This window comes from Neopsephotus bourkii, unplaced genomic scaffold (assembly GCF_033783945.1).
Source record: "Neopsephotus bourkii isolate Nb327-2 ecotype Australia unplaced genomic scaffold, CSIRO-AGI_Nbou_v1 NB_887, whole genome shotgun sequence".
Lineage (NCBI taxonomy): Eukaryota > Metazoa > Chordata > Aves > Psittaciformes > Psittacidae > Neopsephotus > Neopsephotus bourkii.
In genome coordinates this window covers 2,861,962-2,877,306 of record NW_026901381.1, presented here as the reverse complement: position 1 = coordinate 2,877,306, position 15,345 = coordinate 2,861,962, and the positions used below count along the sequence as shown (strand labels likewise).

Genomic DNA, 15,345 nt, shown 5'->3' with positions numbered 1-15,345 from the left:
TTAGGAAGCTCTGGATATCCGAAGCAGGGTTCCTGGGAGCTGTGTAGCCAAGCGAGATTTGCAAGACCTCTGCCTTTCCTAATTCGCTAAGGAGCTACTAGTGTAAGGCCAGCAGAGCTAATTCAGCTTGTCAGCTTCTGCACTATCGTTAGCTCATTTTTGAGTGACTTACCTACATTTGACAACACTCCTGAATTACTTGTAAGCTTTTATTTTTACAGCTCACAAGGGACATGTGGATTCTTAAATAGCACAAGGGAATATTGGACAGAAATTTGCTAATCACAGAATCATAGAATAGTTAGGGTTGGAAAGGACCTTAAGATCACCCAGTTCCAACCCCCCTGCCATGGGCAGGGACACCTCACACTAAACCATCTCATCCAAGGCTCTGTCCAACCTGGCCTTGAACACTGCCAGGGATGGAGCATTCACAACCTCCCTGGGCAACCCATTCCAGTGCCTCACCACCCTAACAGGAAAGAACTTCTTCCTTATATCCAATCTAAACTGCCCCTGTTTCAGTTTTAACCTGTTACCCCTTGTCCTGTCACTACAGTCCCTAATGAAGAGTCCCTCTCCATCCAGCATCCCTATAGGCCCCCTTCAGATACTGGAAGGCTGCTATGAGGTCTCCACACAGCCTTCTCTTCTCCAGGCTGAACAGCCCCAACTTCCTCAGCCTATCTTCATACGGGAGGTGCTCCAGTCCCTGATCATCCTCATGGACTCCTCTGGACTTGTTCCAACAGCTCCATGTCCTTTTTATGTTGAGGACACTAGAACTGCACACAATGCTCCAAGTGAGGTCTCACGAGAGCAGAGTAGAGGGGCAGGATCACCTCCTTCGACCTGCTGGTCATGCTCCTTTGGATGCAGCCCAGGACACGGTTGGTTTCTGGGCTGCAAGAGCACACTGAAGCTGGCTCATGTTCATTTTCTCATCGACCAGCACCCCCAAGTCCTTCTCCTCAGAGCTACTCTGAATCTCTTCTCCGCCCAGCCTGTAGCTGTGTCTGGGATTGTTCCGACCCAGGTGTAGGACCTTGCACTTGGCATGGTTAAACTTCATGAGGTTGGCATCAGCCCACCTCACAAGCGTGTCAAGGTCCCTCTGGATGGCATAATCCCAGCAGTAATCCACACAATTATCCTCCCCAGGTCACAGGAAGAAACAAAGGAACATCTTCAGGCAAAATAAACGGCAGCAAATATTTAATTGATAAGTAATGGCAAATTTGTGGGAACTGCAAAACAACTTAAACAGAAAAAAATGTGTTTCCAGGGGGTTGTTTTCCAAGCAGAACCATTTTCATGCCATAGTGCCCCTGAAATCCTTACAGCAGCTTTCCACCTCCCTGCTAAAGAGCTGGTAGAACGAGCTTATAATTGTAAATCTCTTTTAAGTCTTCGCTTTCCTGACAGCGTTTACTTAAAAGGTTACAGAGTAACACCACCTCTTTTCTGCCTGCTGCTGTGCTCAGGTCTGTGGCTTGAGCCCCATGCCCCTGCCTTGTGTCAGGCCGGCAGTGCATGGCGGTTTTAGCAGTGAACGCGTTACTGCTGGGTAAGGGCAGAGGTGGAGATTTTCTAACCTTGATTTTTGCAGTGGGTTTTGTTGTTGTTGTTGTTGATGTGTAAAATAATTTAGTTTTGATTGAAACCATGACAGAGGCAACTGGGTTGAATTTCTGGGCTGGACAAACGCCTGGCCAGGCCCTGCCAGCACTGGGAGTAAGGGGAGGGCAAGGGGTGACATTTGAGAGCTAAAAAGGACTGCACAGGGTTAGATATGAGGTAGGGAAGAGACAGTGAGGAATGCCTGCCCACACAGTAAAACCAGCCTGAGGACAAACTCCAAAATGAGTGTGATGAGGTGGGGAATAGGCACAGTGAATGGGTGAGGAGACAGGAGGTGGCCATCTTGGGTGTGGAGGCCTGAGGTGAGCCTGTCCCATTCCAGAAGCTTCCCCTCATCGCAGGGTAACAGAGTCCTGTGGGAGGCTGCCAGCCGCCCAGGGGAGGTGTCTGCAGGGAGAAGACACTGCTGAGGACACGCATTGGGGGTGAGCTTCACGTCTGGGTCAATGCACATCGCTTCAGCTTGGGGCACCGAGAGGGTCAGTGAGGCCTGGGGAGGTGGTGCTGGTGTTTCAGTTTCCTTGATTTAACCGAGATGTAAAGGTTACCTTGTTTTGCTCCCCTGGGGAGAGTACAGCCCCTAGTGCTGCTGGCTACGGGCTGAGGGCATCATGCTGCCTCAGCAGGCAAATACAGGTCTTCGTAGTTTTGTGAAAATATATATTTTCACAAAAAATACATGTTTTTGTTGAAAACATGCCTTCGGAATGATTGTTTTCCACACAAAATGAGTTCAGTATCATGTGCTACTACACAAAGATGCTAAAAACTGTACCCTGAGGGACCACGGGGCCTCTCTAGCTCTGTCTTTTCCCTGTGTTGCAGCACAGGGATGTCTGGTGCACTGTGTCCAGCCTGAAATCCATTGCACCACCTCCTGTCCGGAATCCCAGCAACAGGCACGGGTTCGCAATAACCTAATTTGTTAGGCCAAAATGTTGGGATTGAGTATAAATGTTATCACTGCTGCAAAGCACCCTAACAGTTTTTGGCATTAAGAAAGTAACTGTTGCACTTGGTTCTGCTGGTGATGTTACATTATGAGCTACTTCACCAGTCCTATGGCACGTGCAGTATATACTGCATGTGTTCCAGAGACAGGAAGGGATGATGAATGGGTAATATGTGGCCTGCTTTCTACTTCTGTTGATAAGTGACTGATAAAGCTGACAAATAGCTAAATTAAGTAAACGGAGCCTACATAACTCATTCAAAGTGAATAACTGTTTACAAATTATTGTTATCTGCAAAATTTTCAGTTAGGAATGATGGATCCCACTCCAGTGTAGAAATAACAGGCCAGTGATTATGTGTATCAGGTATGTGAACAGTAAAACTGGCCATCTGACAGTGCTCATCCTCAGGAAAGGCGCTGGCAAGAAACAAAAGAGAAACAAATGCTCTTTGGACCAAGAGCAGAAATTTTTGACTCCAGCAAAGAACAAGAATTTGAATACAACAGAGGCTTCAGGATTTGGCTCCTAAGTACAATCAGAATAATTTGTAGGCTCTCTTAGAAGCTGTTGTAACTAGTTACTACTCAAGGACCAATTTCCTTCTTGGTCCTGTGAATAGTGTTTGCAGAAAATGTAGAATGTGTATCTTTTTATTAGAACAGGAAGAAATGCCTGCTAATATAATAGTCCTTCATTTCATAATTCACTGTAGGATGAGAATGGGATTTCAGAACTGTTCATGTTTTGATCTCATGTTTCATTGGCCAAAGTAAAAAGCTGTGTACAAACAATGTTAAGTTAAACAGATTTAGTTCATCAATGGCTGTGTCATATTTGTGCCACATGTGCAAGGAGGGGGAGGGTTTATGCTCAGCTCTGCATGATCAAGTGCTTGCTTTTAATTTAGCAAGTCATCTCTGCAACATCCTGATAACAAACCATGGCTTCAGATTCCTGAGATAACATTGAGTGCCAATTGCACATCAGAGAGAAAATAACTTGGCTGGCAATAGCCTAGATTGATCCACAAAGTAAGAGGTTATAAACTGTAATGGAAGTGCTGACACAACCAAATGAGATAATACACTCCAATACAGCTATCAGCACAGATGGAACATGCGGCTCTGAAGTGGCTCGATGTGGCCTGACCAGTCGTGCTGGAGTAGAGCTATCAACGCGGGGGAATTAAGGTGATGCATGAGAGCTCAGTGGGCCTGGGTGCTCCCCCTCTTGGGGGTTTGGCACCCTCTGCTGTCCAGTTTTTGAACCAAAAAACCCAGAAATCGGGCTATCCAGGAGTCATAAAAGAGCGAAGGAAACTCTGAAATCGTCAATTTTGGAAATCAAATCCCCACACTCTTTCTTGCTGCAGCAAAGTGCAAATGTTTTTGGTTTTGTGGTTTAGTTGTTTTGGGTTTTTTGTTTCGGTTTGTTTGTTTGTTTGTTTGTGGGGTTTTTTTTGGTTGTGTGTTTTGTTTTTTTTTTCTTCATAATAGTAATTCCATAATTGCATTGATTCTGTTTCTCATAAATAAGATGACCAAGTCTTGGCTCCTAGTCCCTCTGTAAGGCTTCCTGAGCATCCATGTTGAGTGCAAACAAAGCACAAAGGCTGTGGTCCTGGAGGGGTCTCAGGTATGCTGAGATATCGAGAGGCTTCTACTGCCTCAGCACTGTCTCTGCACAATTGTCATGGAGTTGAAACAACCCTACCACTGTGGAAATGCAGCAGAAACAAGCAGGTTCATACCTAACATCTGGCATGACTGTTCTCACTACATGAGCGTCTTGTGCTGCAGCTGATGGCATGGAAAATTGTGTAGGGCACTGTATGCATGTTTTAGCTATTTAACTAAATGTTTATTCACTCTAGGTTATTTTGAAGCAATTAACAAATGCTTTCCTTGACAGTGAGACGCAGAGCTTCACTGCTGTAACAGGAACACAAAGGGGCACCTGGCTCTGCAGTAAGGGGAATTTAAACCTGACAGCTCCAGAAAACAGGATGCCCTTTTCTATTGTGTAACTACCTCCTTTGAATGCCTCCTATATTTGATAGACAAGTCGAAAAATATTACTAGAATAGTCATAGCAGCCTGTAGGAACCAGCCTTTGTTTGTTCCTTATGCATTTTGCTTTTTGGATATGCAGTTGCACATTGTATTCAAGATAAAACTAGAAATTTATCAACCAGATCTGCAACACACACCATGGCAGTCTTCCCTTAATAGAATACCAGGAAACTAAGGCTGTGCTTTCCAATAGAGGTCCTTCAGTGGCTTCAATTATTAAATGGTTTCAGTTATGGCTTTACCAGTTTTGAGTTATCAGTGGCTTCAAGTATGAAATCAGTGTTGGCTTGACAAGCATAGGACAAAGCACCCTTCTTCTTAGGGCAGAGAGACAGTTACATCTTGACAAACACTGCTTCATTCCTTCTCAGGTTAGCTCATGTTCTGAGTCATGTTCCTCTGGCAGTTTGTCTGAAGTCCAGAAGATACATGGATCACATGTATCTATGTTGCATGGTTTTCATACAAGGTGGGGAATGCCTACCCGCATACAAGCAGGGGGGTAGCAATAATTTGCCCTGAGTGCCCTGGAGCTCTGTGGTTCTCATGGTACCAAGTTCAGCTAAAGGTTGTCCTTTGCCAAAGCTGGCTGCCTATGCCCGCTCATGTCCACTGGGTTCCTAGGGGAAAATAATTTAGTGAATGCAGCTATAGGCTAAACGGCCATTTGTTTCTCTTATGTTTCACTTCACTCCAGCAGTCTTCACTTTGCTTCATTAACAGAGCATAAGTAAACAAACTTACTAATCAACTACTTTTTTTTTTTTTTTCCATACCCACTCTGCTTCTTCCCACATCTTCTCAGACCTGGGAGGATATCTGAAGACTCCAAATGCTCATACTCATTTCTATTATAAGCAGAAGAAAATACACTGATTCTAAGAAATTTCACTTTTGGAAATAGCTTTTGTTTTCTGCTGCAGCAACCACGATCTTCTAAATAGACTGCAGCTCTTCACATCAGTCTCAATAGGAAATAAAATGGAGGAAGTGCAGAAGGCAGCACTGGCGTGATTTGCATGTAGTATTTGAAAACAAGCATCAGAGAGTGGCAACTGAAAACCAGCTTCAGATTAGGCTCTTATTGCAAATGCGCTCAAGTCAAAGAAAGAAAACATGACCTTGTAGGAAAAAAAAAAACCCAACCACTGTAGCATATATCTGGGTACGGGAGAAAGAAACCATGCTATTAGAAAGGCCACAGAATTAGATAGAAGCCTGAGTGGTGGGGAAGAGCTAAATAAACTCCAGAACCCTTATTTGAGATCTCCAGTGAGTGGAAGCTGTGGTGCCTAATGCTGGCTGCACACAGGGCAGTCTATTGCTGAGCTGTATATTCAACCACAGATAGGTTTCCCCAAGCATCAACCAAGACATTGTTTTTATTGATTTATTTTGCTATCTTCCCACTGCAGTGATAGGATGACAAAAGAACCACCTGTGGGTATCCTAATATATCTAATGCCAGCAGATTTTCAGGTTGAATAAAAACAATAAATCTTTCCAGGCACAAAGGGGAAGCCATGAGGTAAGTTAATGTGGGAAACTAAAAAGCATGATTTAGGAATATTGGGTTTGTTCGAATGGATCAGGCTGGTCCTCCTGGTTTACTGCCCTCTCTCCAGGGGTAGTTCCTAATGGATGACACAGAAGAAGACAAAATAAGCCCCAAAGCAGTTAACTGTTCAGTGACACTTCAAGGGACTGACCTGCTTTCTGACAATGCAGCAATAACTGTTACACCAGTAAGCACAGGGGCTCAGTCTCACTGTATTATGCATATTGCAAGTGCTCCAAAAATCAGGTGTCATTTCTTAAAGAACCCAGATGCTTATCACTGTGTCTATTACGGGATGCAGCCTGTATTTTTCCCTGCAGCAGTTCAGTTAAATTTGTTGTACAACTTTCTATTAAATTAAGGGAGAAAATGAATAAACATGTAAATCTGATCAACTGCTTAATATATTCACAAGCAAAGGCTAAACCCATAGCTAGTCAAAGAAGGTGTAGAGTCTAGTACGTAAGAAAACAAAGTTATTTTCCTCTGCAGTTCTTCCAATGGGTTTTCCTGTCTCCTCACTTCCATGAACAGGCTGAACTTGTCTTGTGAGGTGTTCCTAAAAATGCATATTAAGTCATCATGTTAACATAAGGTTCCTCAGTTCTAATCTACTTCAAACCAGTAATTTCACACTCTTTTGAGCTTTCTGCTATTAAAAGCTTCCAGAGTAACACACCTCTGAGACTGTATTATTCTGCTTTCCCCTGAACAGGTACAGCTTGGCTGAAGTTCCCTGCAAGCCCTGCTAATGTGTCTGTGCCCTGGCCCGTTCTTGGAGGTGCATCTGGAAAGGTTAGTTTTGGCTTTATAGGAATTTCAGATCCTGGTTTCTGCATCATATTTCTGTTTCTAACTTTGGATTCAAACCTCAGGAATCCAGGCAATTTTCTTAATCTTGGTCTTAGATGTTTTCAAAATTAGGCTACAAGATGATATATACATGAGCAGTGCTATTTATGTGGCTCAAGAATGCAGTTTCTTGCAGGCAATTTGCAAATTGTCTAATATACTTACACTTCTTCAGATTACTTAAGGGAACATAAATAAAGACTCGGTATATCTGCTTTCATCTATGTCCCTGAAACCCCAAATAATATTGGTTCTGGTTGCCCCTGTAGTAAAGGCAGTAATACACACACACCAAGTTCAGGCCTGCACCCTTCTCAGACACAGGAAAAAAAATCAAATTGAAGTGAAGATATAAGAGCTCAGGAGATATTTCCAAGGAAGCCAATAAAAGGGAAAAGCTAGGAACTGACACCAATAACAGGATTCTTAAAGCCTCAAATTTGATAAACCCACAAACCAAAAGAAATTAGGACGGCATTGCCGCTTCAGGATGGCACGCTATGGGATTTAATAAGATTCATATGTGTTAAAAAATAATGGCATAAATTGGTTATTTAAAGTCAATATTGATTTGTTGCCAGATTCTGCATATAGACAATCGCACTTGAGCATCCATTTACTTTGCTCAGAAATAAATATTCCTGCCCAGCTGCATATGTTAGTTGGAAGAGAATCAGTTTTCACCACTGGCAAAGGGACAGGTTGTTATCTCAAGCTACATGGTTCATTGATTTATCAGTGGTGGTGTAAATACAGAAATTTATAGGGATGCTGTCAAGATCATTTATTTAAAAGCTTTTTTTTTTTGAAGAAGGATGATAGCATGTGCCCAGGTAAGAATGTGAGAAGCTTTCTGAGTATTTGGACGTATTGGTTGAGGTAAATTGTCTCTATTGGATGTTTCTGGCTGGCAGAGTTAATTTATTTGTACAAAAGTATTTAATGATGCAGGGAGATTGTTGTTGGAGGTTTAATTATTGTTTTGATCAGAGCTTCTATATGGGTGGTAGTACTCCTAACAAGATAATCATACTTTTTCATCTGTTAATGAGTCTTTGGAGTATTCCCAATGCAGTTTTAAGTATTAGTTGTTTTCCTGCTCTTGGTTTAATTTCTGTATTTCATTCAGCTTGCATAATGAAATGAGACAGGCTGCTTTACTGCTCTTTATAATCTTAATCTGTTTTCCTGGGTTTGGGTTGATCAGGATTTTCTAAACTTACATAAACATTTCTAATCTGGGGAGAAAAAACACTTTGCCCATAAACTGAAGCAAATAAATTGGGTTTGTTCTTAGGTAAATTACAATATTGGGTTTGCACAATTGCATTGTGGTATCTAAACTTTATTGTAAAAAGCGTGTTCTCTCCCTCTCTTTTCCATCTGTATCTCTTTAAAAAAAAAACCCCAAACATTCTCTGTAACTCTTCCTGCCAGTAGCTGCTAATCAGTATTGGCAAGATCATAGTCCAATACAGAAAAATACAATATGGGCAGTGTTTGCAAGCGAATCTTAGCAAGGCTCTGTCCTTACTGAAGTCGAGGATACTCCAGTACTGGGTGTGGAAGGTAACTGTCTTGTACAGATGTTAAGTTAAATTGTGTGAGAAGCTGGAAAGTGGATAGAAATGTTAAAAAGGAGAACCATAAAAGAGCAAAGTTAATATCATATAGATAGAGGGGCTTTGCTTTTCTATAGAGATATTCTTCTTGTAGTATCTTCTAGATAGAAGTATATAGAGTGTTGACATACTCAACATTTCACTGTTTTGTGACCATACTTGCTCACTCTATTTAATTTTTTTATTTCTGAGTTTATTGGGCCTGGAGCTTATTGTTTTGAAGCCAGTATTGGTTCAATTACAGTAGTTTGCATACAGAGATGGCCCACACTGCAGAAATGTGAGAGCCCTGAGGGACAGGAAGAAGCAAGTGGTGTCTGAATGTTCATATACGCTGCCTGCCACAAGCACGAGTAATATTTCAGTCCTCTATGTTATTCATCAGGTGACTGCTACAAAAATTGTACTGGGAGAAGATGATAGTTAAGAAACCTCCTCCTTGTCTTCTGGAATGCTCACATCTTCTTGATGTAATGGAAAAATAATGTAGACACTGACACATGTATTAGAATACAATCCCCTTTTGCCTGTTGTGCTAACATCACTTGTTGACTGAACATCTCCCAGAAACTGGAGGAATTCTAAACTCTGCAGAAGTGCAAAGCGAACATTACTCACTGAAATCTGAACTGGAGGGAAGGTGGAATGTGAGTGTCCCATGCTGTGGGGACCAGTTTACAAATGCTTTCTTCTGCTGCTGCCAGCCAACCATCTAACTAAAGGCCCTGCAGCCATTTTTGGCACTTATTTAAATGACTGATAATGGAGCTACATGGGCCCTGAAGCCTTCTTGTGCCATGTCTGGAGTCTCAAACCAGAAACAGGCAGGTGGGGAAGGGAAGGTATGGAGGAAGCCACTTGGATCTCAATTTCTTCCTCCTGTCCTACTGCTGAACCTGATCAAGCGTATCTGCACACCAACAAATGCCTTTTAAAGAGAGCTGTCTTGAATATTTGAAACAAAAGAAAGCATTGCCTCAATAACTATTAATATCCCCAATGTCCACACCTTAAGCTACCAGCACATCTAGCACAGGCTGCTACCAGCAGAAGCATCTTTAACAAGGTGCCAGAAGGAGGCGGATGGTCTGGATTGCATTTACATTGTGTGCTATTGGCATGCTCCTGCAACAGCAAAGGGAGGAATCCAAGGGGGCTCTTCCCTCATGTCTGTATTATAGTTCCTTTGGGGATACACAGATTGTCTTTCACGGGGCTGTCAGCTAAGCCTTTCATCAACTTTAAAACCAACATAATTTTCAGACAAAACAAAGCCTGAAAACAGGAAGAGCAAAGCAGAAGTCCAGGGATGTCACTGAGTCACCCACAGGAGGTTTTCTTCTGGGTTAGAGTTAGTCTGATTCACTGACCACAGAGATGGCAACTGCAAATACATCAACATATGTCTCTGGTTATTATCCCAAAAGTACGAGCTGTACATTGATGCCCTTGGGAACAGTGGAGAGCACTGAATGCTAGAAAGTCTTTAGCAGTTTTTGTTCTTTAGTGTAGTAAAACACTATATATTTTGGAATAAGACATGCAGCTCTAAGCTAACAGCTAAGCATCATCAGCATTTGCTGAGAAAGTCCCTGTAGTCAGGGAAAACTTAATGAGTTCAAACCACTGTGTTGAACTCCCTATGAAGTAGAGAATTAAGATGGACTTGGCTTGGTCTCAGCTCCCTCTTGAGCATCCTAGGTCATGTGGGTTTGCCCTGCTGCTCTGGTAGTGCCCCTGTTCCCCTCACAAACACCCACCTTTGCCCCATTAAGGGTCTGGGTTGCAGATGAGGGTGATGAAGGGTCACAGGATTTCAGAAACATTCTTGGATTCCCCATATAAGATCCAAATAGTAATTCTAGTAAGACCAGTATATGGTACTCATACGTCTATATTAGGTCCAATCTCACTATCTTTCCCCACATAAGATACAAACAGTAATTCCAGTAAGAATGCTATTGTACTTGTATGTCTGTGTTAGGTCAAATAACACAATCTTTACTCAAGCAAATCTACTCTGGAAGTAGGGACAAAACTTTTAACCAACTTATATCTAATTCAGATTACCATATCTTAAAATCTTAGAGCAATTGCCTCTGTGTTTTGCTCCCACTGGCAGTTGCGATGTTCCTGTAACTGAATTATGCCCACTTCACTGAAGGGGGATGCTCTGCTCCATGAGTTACGTATAAGCACAGGAAAACCTAGCTTCAAAACAAGCTTTCCTTAAAATGAGGGAAGGACAGAAGGAAAAGGTGGTGTCATGCTAACAATACACATGACTTACTGATTTGAGTACCAAGGGGTGTAGAGAAACTTCACAATTCCTTTTTAATCACTTCATGTAAACAAGAAAAATAAGTTGTAATGATTAGGAGGCTGGTGATGTTAAGATACATGGATTGTTTTGCGTGAATCACGAGCTTGTAGGAAGCAGGTGAACTGCTGTGGTTCAGTGTGTTGCCAGTGGTACCTTTGCCTGAAGAAGTGGAGTGTCTCAGAAATTTGTGGTGGGAAGTTTCCCAGAGAGAGGCTCAGGAGCAGACTGCTTTCCAGGAACAGTGTGTTTGCCACCCTTCTGACATGGGCAAAGGTGTGAATGGGTTGCTGCCATGGATGAGGGGAAACCTCAGAGCAGGCTGGATGGTAAATCATCTTAAAAATAGGACAAGACATATTTTTTAAGGCATAGTACCTTCTTAAAATGCACTAGCAGAATGGCTGAGGATGATCTATTGCCTGGTGTACCAGAAATAGGATGGAATGTAATAGCAAGAAGTCATGCACTTAAAGATTAATTAGAATAACTGCAAGTAAGCTCAGGGGTTCATCAAATGTGAGATTATGAGGAGAGGAATCCATTATTGGTTGTAGGGTAACTATGATGCCACTGTAATGTGGTCTTAAAAATGCTAATGTATTCTGGGATGCATCGAGTGAGGTGTTTTCAGTAGACAGTGAGGTATTAATATGACTGTTCAGACCTTGCTTAGAACAGCGCTTGTGGGGTAGAAAGTTTAGAGGACATTGGAAGATTGGGAAACATATTTAAAGAGAAGATTAAAAACACAGCAGAAAGACTGAGAGATGATCTAACTGCTATTTATAGGGACATTTTAGGTAAATATCAGTGAGGTAAAATTAGTTAATTTGAAGGGTAGTAATGATAAGGAACAAATGGCTATAAATTAGACTGGAAGTTTGAAATTTCCTGGTTTCACAAGAGGGGATGCTTGGGGAGCCTTGAGGATAGAAGCAAGGCACTGAGGGCACAGTGAAGTTATCCAGATCGTCTTCCAGTCTTCCACTGGTGTTCAGCATCTCGTGCGTTGCCATTCTTGCAGAGGGGATATAAAGAGATGTAATCCCCGCGGGATGATGTGTGTGTGCGGTGTGCGAGCCCAGTGTCTAGAGACATTCACTGACACAGGGGAATGTCCAGAAAGGAAGATTCAACCTCCTTCAAAACATCACGGGTGACACAAAGCTAATGTATCATGAAGCTGGCCAGTTGAGCGTTTTGTAAACAGCTACCCTGCTGTGGCTGACAACTACTATGACACAGAAGTCAGTGTGCAGTGGAAACGGGACCTTTCAGGTGTTCCAGTGCAGATCGTGTTTGGTTTTCTACACTGTCTTCCCCCGTTGTAGGTACTAAAAGCTAATTTCCAGGCTCACCCGAACGTTTTGGAAGAGCTGGTTTCTTGCTTTTGCCGGTGTGAGAGCTCTGCCGTACCCGAGTTTTGGTGTTTCCTCCTGTCGCACACGGGTTTGGGGTTTTGCAGGACACGAGCCGTTTTCGCAGCTCATGCTGCGGGAAGGGGCGGCTGCTGTCACTAACGGGGAGTGCGAGGACGTTCGTGGGGACCCACGGCGGTGTTAACGCGTGGCCGGGGCGGCAGGGGTTGGCACTGGGTGACCCGGCCGATGCCTGCCGGGGCTCGGCGGCGGCTGCAGAGCCGGTTGGCTCAAGAGCCGCTTGCGCCCGCATCGCCGTAGCGAGACCCCCCTCTAGCGGATTGCCCGGGCCTCGCCGCGCCCCGGCGGGAGGGCAGCGGGCGGGCCGGGAAGCGGAACCGCGGCGAGAAGCCCTTCGGCGCCGGCGGGACCGTCGTCGGACAGTGCCGCGGCGGGTGCCGAGCGGCAGGGCGGGTCGGAGCCCGGGCGAGGCCCCGCTGCCCTGGGGCAGCCGGGCGTGCTGCGCTCCCGGCCGAGCGCAGGGGGAAGCGACTCTGCTTTTAACTTCAGGCCAGCGGGAAACCGAGGTTTCTCGCCTGCTCGCAGAGCAAAACCCCGCTGTGAGGGTGCGCGGTGTGCACATCCCGCGTGGTTTCGCGCTGTATCGCTCGGGAGTCATCCGGTCCCCGCGTATCTCTCGGTGCCACCATGCACAGAGAGAGCAGCGTGTGTCAATTGCCGCGGGACGCGTAATGAGCAAGTTCCCGGCTACATCGTTTCTTCCCGCCGCTGTTCCGGCACGGAGAGCTCTGTCCATTTCTTGGTACTTCGGAGACAATGGTTTCGGCACCCTCCGATCCGCTCTTCCCCACCGAACACTCATTTCCACTTATAAGCAACTAGTGTCCGCCGCAACGCTGGGGCACGTAGGCAGCGGTAACCCTGCCGCGGATGTTGAGACTGCCGTGAGCCTGCCCCACTGCGAGCTGCCTGGCACGTGTCCTTCCCGGCGGAGACCGGCTACAGCACTCCCCCGCAGTCTCGGCCCTCCTCCGCCGCAGCGGACGGATGCGCTCCCGGGGAGCGCAAGGGCATTCCGCGCTCAGGTCCCGCTGTCCCCCGCCGCCGTTCGCCACCGCCTCGGTGCGCACCGCCTGCGGGGCACGGGGGACGCCGTCTTCCCACTCCTTCGCCGCCGTAGTTCGGGCAGGAGGAGCGCGGTGTTGCACAACCCGCTTCCTTTTTCTTTCGCTTCGCTACGCCGCGGGCAGCCGCGGCGAGTGAGCGGGGCGCCGGTCCCCACCCTGGGCGGGGGAAAACTGGACGGGGGAACGGCACACGGGGCAAATTGCATCGCCGGCGAGGCCCAACTGCCTGTGCGGCCCCGTGGGGAGGGCAGTGGTTGCGCGCAAGGGGCACCACCGAGCCCCGCGCCCCGACCGCCCGGGGCTGGGATATCGCCGAGGGGGAAGAAGGGTGGCTTCTCTCGGAGGGACGAAAACGGGACTGCGGTCCCCGCACAAGGCACCGGCCGCCTGCCCGGCTGTGCCCCTACCCTCCGCGACGGAGCCCGCCCCGCCCCGCCCCTCCTCGGCCCGCCACAGCAGAGTCGCGGCGGCGCGTCCCGTTACCGGCGGCCGAGGCTACGGTTGCCCCGGCGCGGCGGGAGCAGGTGTCTGGGGGCAGGAGCCCGGGGCAGTGCGGTGGGGCGGGGCCGGCAGCGGGCCCTGCGGGGCCGGGCGGGCGGCGGCGACGAAGTCGCGCCCGCGCCAGGAGGGAGCCGGAGCGCCCGAAAAGCCGTGAGGGGAGGGGAGGGCGGAGGGGCGGGAGGGGGGGGAGGCAGGCGGGCGGCGGGCGCATGCGCTCTGGCGGGCCGTGCCATATTGGAATGAGGCAGTGAGCGGAGCGCCGGGGAGCCCGAGCCCCGGCAGCGGCGCAGGGCTGGAAAAACTCCCCGCAGGTGAGGCGGGCGGTGGTGCCGGCTGTGCGCGGCCGGAGCGGCCCCGGGCGCAGGTGTTGGGCGCGTTTTGCCGGCGGGGCGCGGGGCCCGGAGGGTTTTTCCGGGCTCCCGAAGTTTGGATGCGGGGAAAAAAAGGCGGCGAGAGAAGAGGAGGAGGAGGAGGAGGAGGGGGGAAGAGGCAGGCGGAGCGCGGCGGGGAGGTGGCGGCGGCGGCGGCGGCCGCGCGGGGGGAGCGCGCGATCTCCCGCGCGGAGGAGCGATGCGCGGGGCTGGCCGGCCGCCGCCGCGCAACTGCCCGCGCGCAACTCGGCGCGCGCCCGCTAGGGGCCCGCGGTGCCTCGGCCCTCGGCGTCCCGCGGCGCGCTCGGGCCGAAGTTGCCCTCCCGGTCGGGTACGCGCCCGCGGGGGGGTCGGGGGGTGTGCGCCCGACGGGGCACGCGCCCGGCCCCCGCGGGAACTTTGTGCGCGCCGCGCCCCCGCCCTGGCGCGGCCGGTCTTTGCCCACGGCTACGGGGGGGGGGGCCAGCCCACCGAGCGCCGCTCGCTCGCCCCCCTCCCCCTCAAAATGGCGGTGGAAGGGGACCTTTAAACCCCGCTCCGCTCCGCACCCCCGTCGGGCGCGGCCGTGCTCTGCTCCGCTTGGCGCGCGGCGCGTCCCGCCCGGGGCAGCGGCTGGCGTCGCTCCCCGTCAAGTGGCCCGTCAGCGGGCGGCTCTTCGTCTCCCGTTCTGGGTGGGTGGGTGTGGGGGAGAGGGGCGGGATCCGCCTCCGCGGCCGCGCCGCCGGTTCTCCCGCAGCGACGCCGCCCGCGCTGCGGGGCCTGCGCTGCCGCGGGGCCGGGCATTGTGTGCGCGCCGCGTCCGCCGCCGCTCCGCACCCCGGGCGGCTCCGCGCCCTCCGGCGCTCCGGCGAACGAAAGCCTTTGTCTCTTGGGGAGTCGGTCTGCGCTGCCCGCCGTTTCTGCACCTGAAGTCGTAAATCCGCTGCTGTTGCCACGGCCGGGG

At 48.5% G+C, this 15,345-nt stretch overlaps 1 protein-coding gene across 3 annotated transcripts in view; it reads left to right on the top strand.

Annotated features, from left to right (window-relative positions):
• Positions 1–1,907: 1,907 nt before the first annotated feature.
• SFMBT1 (Scm like with four mbt domains 1) overlaps positions 1,908–15,345 on the top strand; it is an 88,358-nt gene continuing 74,920 nt past the window's right edge. The window contains exons 1-2 of one of the 3 annotated variants that reach the window (XM_061357270.1): positions 1,908–2,066; positions 6,943–7,022. The gene's annotated coding sequence lies outside the window, so the exon portion shown is untranslated. Of the gene's footprint in view, positions 2,067–6,942; positions 7,023–14,233; positions 14,343–15,345 lie in introns of those variants that run through there. The other 2 variants (XM_061357272.1, XM_061357271.1) reach the window with 2 other exon arrangements.